This window comes from Nyctereutes procyonoides, unplaced genomic scaffold (assembly GCF_905146905.1).
Source record: "Nyctereutes procyonoides isolate TBG_1078 unplaced genomic scaffold, NYPRO_anot_genome, whole genome shotgun sequence".
NCBI lineage: Eukaryota > Metazoa > Chordata > Mammalia > Carnivora > Canidae > Nyctereutes > Nyctereutes procyonoides.
This window is the reverse complement of record NW_026575047.1, coordinates 36,883,210-36,890,859: the sequence shown is the minus strand read 5'-3', so window position 1 is coordinate 36,890,859 and position 7,650 is coordinate 36,883,210.

Here is a 7,650-nt window from a genome sequence, read left to right as displayed (position 1 = left end):
CTGACAAAGCAAATCAATCTTACTGGTCAGCTGCTAGTCTAGCTCCATGTTGTGGTCTCTTCAAATTCCTCTCGTCTATGTAGAAGAAATCTACACATCTGCCGGTGATTAGGGGGAGCAAAGGGGTGGTCTAATATCTCACCAAGAGCATATACACACCTAATTCTAAAGAATGTCCAACAAATTCCTTCTAATAATATAATTTAATTCTTGCTAAAGCAATATGTGTACATGATTTTCAAAGTCAAATGATACTCCACGATGTATAAGAAAGTAAGCAGTTGTCTACTCCAGCCTTTCAAAACCTTGATTTGTTTCTCATCTCCCACTGCCCACAAGAAATGCTTTAAAGTCTTTTAGCCTTCTCTTTCATTCTCTTTAAACTTTGGTATTTCTATACATCCATTACTAATTATGATTTAAAATATTTTAGAAGTCACCTACTGACTTCCCATTTCTGAAATTGTTATGTTTTCTAGACCACCATACATTCTGTCCTTATCTTCCCAATTTAGCTATATCACAATTTTTTGTCAAATTAATATTTTTATTGCCATCATTATGGTTATGCAAATGTTCATAGAACATGCACCATATTTTAATTTTATTTCCATTATACCATTTTTTATTCATTGCCTTACTTATTGTTTAGTTTCATAGCAACAACCTTTCTCTCATTTATCCCTGAACATTTTAAAAGAACAAATGCTCCATGTAGTCAAACATGCCTCCTAACTGATCAGCTGCAGGGTTTTCCCTGGGAGCCAGTCCTCCTAGGATGGGTGTTAGCAAAACATGGTGAGAGGGGGCTCCACTGTGCTGACATTCACTTCATGCTCAGCCAGACTTTTTCTGGTCCAGCCTCCCTGGAGACTAAATCTTCTGCCTTCTGCAACAAGAGGCAGGGTCATTCCCTTGGATATGTGGGCTGGGCTTGGAATCTGGGGGTCTAGCTCTTTTTTATTCAAGCTTTACACCAGTTCTGCTTTCTGCCCACACTGCAAACCTCCCTATGCTCTCTCTGCGAACCTGTTTGTGCCTCAGTTCCTGAGCCTTCCCAGGCTTCTGTACTGGAAATCAGGTTTTTAGCAGTTTTGTTTCCTCTGCAAGCAGTTAGATTTCTGTTTTCATGGCTCAACCAAGTCAGTGTCATTTATTCAACCATGTTCACTTTCTCCAAATTTGGTTGACATCTCTGGTCCTGTCGTCTCTTCCCATTCTCTTATTCCTTTAGTGTCCTTTTGTGAGATTTTGTGTGGAGGCGGAGATAAATGTTGGCTGCTTTGTTCAGCTGAAAACCTCCTTCAATCAATTCTTAGTCTTAAGTTCAAGTGACAGAATCAATCTGTTTGGAGTACAAAGAGGTGGTGGGAACTAATCTACTTGGTTTATCCCCATGGAGCATTCATGAATAGGAAGTCTTTTTCCTAGAGTTTTAGGACACCCTACAGACAATCATGTCTAGTTGTCTTCTTGGGATCTCTTCCACACTTGTTCTCAGTCTGAAATAACCCTGCTCTGTGCATGAGCAGAAGTAGTTCCCTTTGGAACTCTTCCTGGCCCCCAGCACCCCTGCCCCCAGTCTTTTAATACCTCATCTCCTCCCTAAAATGGCTGCTCTGGTCATCACCTTGTGTGTATACTGTCTGTCAGTGGATGGGGCTTTTGGAGTAGATTCTCTGGATTGCCCAGACCCACTGCTGGAGACAGGGTGGAGGGAGCCTCAGATCCTGCTGGTGGGATGGAAAAAGGCCATTATGGTCATCTGGTCTCCAGGTGGATTATCTCAAATATGCCAGATACGTTGTGCTGTTGGCATATCTGCTGTATTTTATTATCCTGAAGAGTGTCTGCCTTCTTCCCATACTTGGGTTATGTTGTGAACACTCTTTTCAATTATCCTTCCTTTGGAAGGCACAGGCTTTAGGAAGAGAATGGAGGAGAGAAAACCACAAAAAATATTTCTTAAATGTGAACAAATAATTTTTGATGTATTAATCAGTATTTTGTGATCCCTAATTCATTTATTTGTTTGTTTAGCTTTAAATTTTTAAAAAAGATCTTATTCATGTATTTATTTGGGAGAGAGTAAGAGAGAGAGAGAGAGAGAGAGAGAGAGGGAGAGAGAGCGCATAAGCAGTGGGAGGAGCAGGGGGGAAGAAGAAGCAGACTCTGCACTGAGTAGGGAGCCCCATGCAGAGCTCGATCCTGGGACCCCAGGATCATGACCTGAGCCAAAATCAAGAGTCAGATGTTTAACTAACTAAGCTACCCAGGTGCCCCTATTTGTTTGTTTAGCTTTAAAAACAAAGTGCAGTGGAGCTTAAATCATGTATGGCTCCTCTCTCTTTTCATTCTAACCATCTGGGCAGGCCTCACTAATTTGGCATAAATCCTCCATATGCTATAATTTACTAAATAATCCCCTATAGTGTACTGAATTCTGTAAAACTCATTTTTTTAAACAGTAGAGTGGAATGAAGATCCTTCAAAAAGGCAAATCTGATATTTTGGGTACCCAATATTTCTGTCATTTTATTAAATATGCACTAGGAACATGAAAATAAAGTTGAAGAATCCTTACAAGGAATGGTTAAAAGATAGTTACTGATATGATCAAAAGCAGAGTTTGACAAAATGAGGAGACATGGGAATATGTCCCAAAGAAAGAATAGGACAAAATCCACAGCAAGAGATTTAAGTGAAACAGAGATAAGTAATATGCCTGATAGAGAATTTAAGCAATGATCCTAAATGTACTCACTGGATTTTAAAAAAGACTGGAGGACATCAGGAAGACCCTTAACAAAGACATTAAAAATGAAACAGTCAGAGATGAAGAACCCATTAAGTGAAATAAAAAATATACTGGATGGAGTAGATAGTTGACTAGATAAAGCAGAAGAATGGAGCAGTAGCCTGGAGGACAGAGTAATGGAAATTAATTAAACAAAGGAGATGAGAGAGAAAACAATTATGCAAAATGAGAATATATGTAGGGAACTCGACAACTCCATCAAGTATAATAACATTTGCATTATAAGGATGCAGGAAGAAGAGCGAGAAAAGAGAACAGAAAATGTATTTGAAGAATTAGTAGCTGAAAAATCCCCAAATCTGGGGAAGGAAATAGAAATCCAGATCCAGGAGGCACAGAGATCTTACAAAATGAACCCAAGGAGATCCACACCAAGATACATAATAATTAAAATGACAAGATATAATGATAAAGAGAGAATTTTAAAAGCAGTAAGAGAAAAGAAAATGGTTATAAAGAAGAGAAACGCCATAAAGCTTTCAGGTGATTTTTCAGCAGAAAACATTACAGGCCAGATGGGAGTAGCATTCACAGTGCTGAAAGGAAAAAATCTGCAACCAAGAATACTCTATCTAGCAAGACTGTCATTCAGATTAGAATGAGAGATAAAGAGTTTCCTAGATAAACAAAAGTTAAGAATTCATGACCACTCAACCAGCTCTACAAGAAATGTCAAAGAGAGTTGAGTGGAAAGGAAAGATCATAAACAGAAGTAAGAAGAGTAGGAAGTACAAAAGCAGTAAAAATAAGTGTATCTATAAAAATCAGTCAAGGGACTTAAAAATAAAAGAATGTAAAGTATGATACCATATACTAAAATGTGGGGGGAGGGATAGGAGTAAAGAATGGGTTCAAACTCAAGTGACCATCAACTTATTAAAGATGGCTATAGGTAGAATAGGTTATATACAAACGTAATGGTAACCACAAATCAAAACCAGTAATAGATATGTGAAACACAAAGAGAAAGGAATCCAAATGTATCTCTAATGAAAGTCAACTAATTGTGAGAGTAGAGAGCAAGAGAAGAAAAGAACAGAGAGGAATCACAAAAACAACCATAAAACAAGTAACAAAATGGCAATAAATACATACTCATCAATAATTACTTTGAGTGTAAGTGAAGTATACACTCTAATCAAAAGACATAGGGTGATGGCGTGGATAAAAAAATAAGACCCATCTATATGCTGCTGACAAGAGACCCATTTTAGACCTAAAGATACCTGCAGATTGAAAGGAAGGGATGGAAAAACATTGATCATGTAAATGGAAGTGAAAAGACAGCAGAGGTAGCAAAACTCTAATGTGATAAAATAGAGTTTAAAAAAATGAATGTGACAAGAGACAAAGAAAGATATAGTATAATCATTAAGGGGACAATCCAACAAGAAGATATAACAATTGTAAATATTTATGCCCCCAACTTGGAAGCACCGACATGCTTAAAGTAGTTAATAACAAAAAATAAAGTGATTGATAGTAATATAATAATAGTAGGGGACTTTACCACCCTATGAGCATTAATGGACAGATCATCCAAACAGAAAACCAACAAGGGAATAGTAACTTTGAATGACACATTGGACCAAATGGATTTAAAAAGATATATTTAGAACATTTCATTGTAAAACAGCAGAATACACATTCTTTTCAAGTGCACATGAAACATTTTTCAGAACAGATCACATATCAGGCCACAGAACAAGCCTCAACAAATTAAAAAAGATCATTCATATCATGCATTTTTTCTGGTCACAATGATATGAAACTAGAAATCAACCACAAAAAAAAAAATCTGGAAAGAGCACAAATAAATGGAGGCTAAATAACATGCTACTAAACAGTGAACCAAGAAATCAAAGAGATAATTAAAAAGTTCATGGAGACAAATGAAAATGAAAGTACAACACTCCAAAATCTTTGGGATGCAGCAAAAGTGGTTCTAAGAAGAAAGTTTACAGCAACACAGGTCTGCCTCAAAAAGCAAGAAAAATTTCAAACAAATGATCTAACCTTACACCTAAAGGATCTAGAAAAAGAACAAATCAAACCCCAAACCAATAGAAAGAAGGAAATAATAAACATTAGAGCACAAATAAAATAGAAACTAAAAAAATAATAGAACAGATCATGAAACCAGGAGCTGCTTGTTTTAAAAGCTTAACAAAATGGATAAACCCTTAGCTAGGTAGGAGGAAGGAAGTGGGGGGGGGGGGAGAGAGAGAGAGAGAGAGAGAGAGAGAGAGAGAGAATGGATTCAAATAAACAAAATCAGAAATGGAGGGAATAACAACTGATACCACAGAAATACAACAAGAAAATATTATGAAAAATTATAAGCCCAAAATCTGGATAACCTAGAAGAAATAGATAAATTCTTAGAAACATATAGCCTCCCAAAATTGAATCAGGAAGAAATAGAATATGTGAATAGACCAATTACCAGCAATGAAATTGAATCAGTAATCAATAACTCTCAACACAGAAGCCCAGGACCAGATGGCTTTGGAGGTGAAGTCTACCAAATATTTAAAAAAGAGTTAATGTTTTTTTCTTCTTAAACTATTCCAAAAAATACAAGAGGAAGGAAAACTTCCAAATTCATTCCACAAGGCATGCATTACCCTGATATCAAAATGAGATAAAGACACTACAAAAAAAGAGAAATACAGATAAACAACTCTAATGAACATAGATGAAAAAATCCTCAACAAAACATTAGCAAACCAAATCCAACTTTAACTTTATTAGTCAAAAAAAAATCATTCACCATGATTAAGTGGGATTTACTCCCAGGATGCAAGGACAGTTCAATATTCACAAGTCAATCAAACCACACGATCATTTCAATAGATGCAGAAAAAGCATTTGGCAAAGCACAACAGCCTTCATGATAAAACCCTCAACAAAGTAGGTTAGAGGGAACATACTTCAACATAATAAAGTCTATATGAAAAACTCACAGCGGGATCCCTGGGTGGCGCAGCGGTTTGGCGCCTGCCTTTGGCCCAGGGCGCGATCCTGGAGACCCGGGATCCAATCCCACGTTGGGCTCCCGGTGCATGGAGCCTGCTTCTCCCTCTGCCTGTGTCTCTGCCTCTCTCTCTCTCTTGTGTGTGACTATCATAAGTAAATAAAAATTAAAAAAAAAGAAAGAAAAACTCACAGCTAATATCATACTCAATGGTGAAAAACTGAGTTTTTCCCTGAGGTCAGGAACAAAACAAGGATGTCCACTCTTACCACTATTATTCAACTTAGTACTGGGATTCCTAGCCACAGCAATAAGATAAGAAAAAGGAATAAAAGGCATCCAAATTAACAAAGAAGAAGTAAAACTTTCACTATCAGCAAGATGACATGATACTCTATATAGAAAATGCTAAAGAGGGATGCCTGGGTGGCTCAGTGGTTGAGCGTCTGCCTTCCAATCGGGGCGTGATCCCGGGGTCCGGGATTGCATCCCACATCGGGCTCCCTGCATGGAGCCTGCTTCTCCCTCTGCCTGTGTCTCTGCCTCTCTCTCTCTTTGTCTCTCATGAATAAATAAATAAATCTTTTAAAAAAAGAAAATGCTAAAGAACTCTCCCCAAAACTAGAAATGGTCAAAGACTTTCCCAAAAACTAGAATGATCGATGAATTCAGTAAGGTTCCAGGATACAAAATCAATGTACAGAAATCTGTTGCATTTCTATACACTAATGATGAAGCAACAAGAGAAACTAAGAAAGCAATCCCATTTACAATGACACCAAAAATAACAAAATACCTAGGCATAAACTTAATCAAGGAGGTAAAAGACCTGTACTCTGAAAACTATGAAATACTGATGAAAGAAGGTGAAGATGATGCAAACAAATGGAAAGATAGTCCATGCTCATGGATAGGAAGAACACATATTGTCAAAATGTCCATACTACTGAAAGCAATCTACTGATACAATGCAATCTCTATTAAAATACCAACATTTTTCACAGAACTAGAACAAATAATCCTAAAATTTGTATGAAATCACAAAAGACCCCAAATAGCCAAAAAAAAATCTTGAAAAAGAAAAAAACTGGAGGTATCACAGTACCAATTCTAGGATATACTACAATGCTGTAGTAACCAATACATTATGATACTGCACAAAAACAGACATATAGATTGGGATGCCTGGGTGGCTCAGTGGGTGAGCGTGTGCCTTTGGTTCAGGGTGTGATCCCGGATTCCCGGGATAGAGTCCCACATCCGGCTCCCCACAGGGAGCCTGCTTCTCCCTCTGCCTGTGTCTCTGCCTCTCTTTCTGTGTCTCTCATGAATAAATAAAATCTTTTTAAAAAACAGACATATAGATCAATGAAACAGAATAGAAAGCCCTGAAACAAACTCACAATTATATGGTCAATGAATCTTTGACAAAGAAGGAAAGAATATGCAATGGGAAAAAGATAGTCTCTTCAACAAATGGTATTGGGAAAACAGGACAGTTATATACAAAAGAATGAAACTGGACCACTTTCCTTCGATATACACAAAAATAAACTAAAAATGGACTGAAGATCTAAATGTGAGACCTGAAACCATAAAAATCCTAGGGAAAGAAAAACAACCAAGGGACATCTGGGTGGCTTAGCAGTTTAGTGCCTGCCTTCAGCCGAGGGCGTGATCCTGGAGTCCTGGGATCGAGTCCCACATCAGGCTCCCTGCATGGAGCCTGCTTCTCCCTCTGCCTGTGTTTCTGCCTCTCTCTCTCTGCCTGTGTTTCTGCCTCTCTCTGTGTGTCTCTCATGAATAAATAAATAAAATCTTTAAAAAATCCTAGAAGAGAGCACAGGCAGTAATT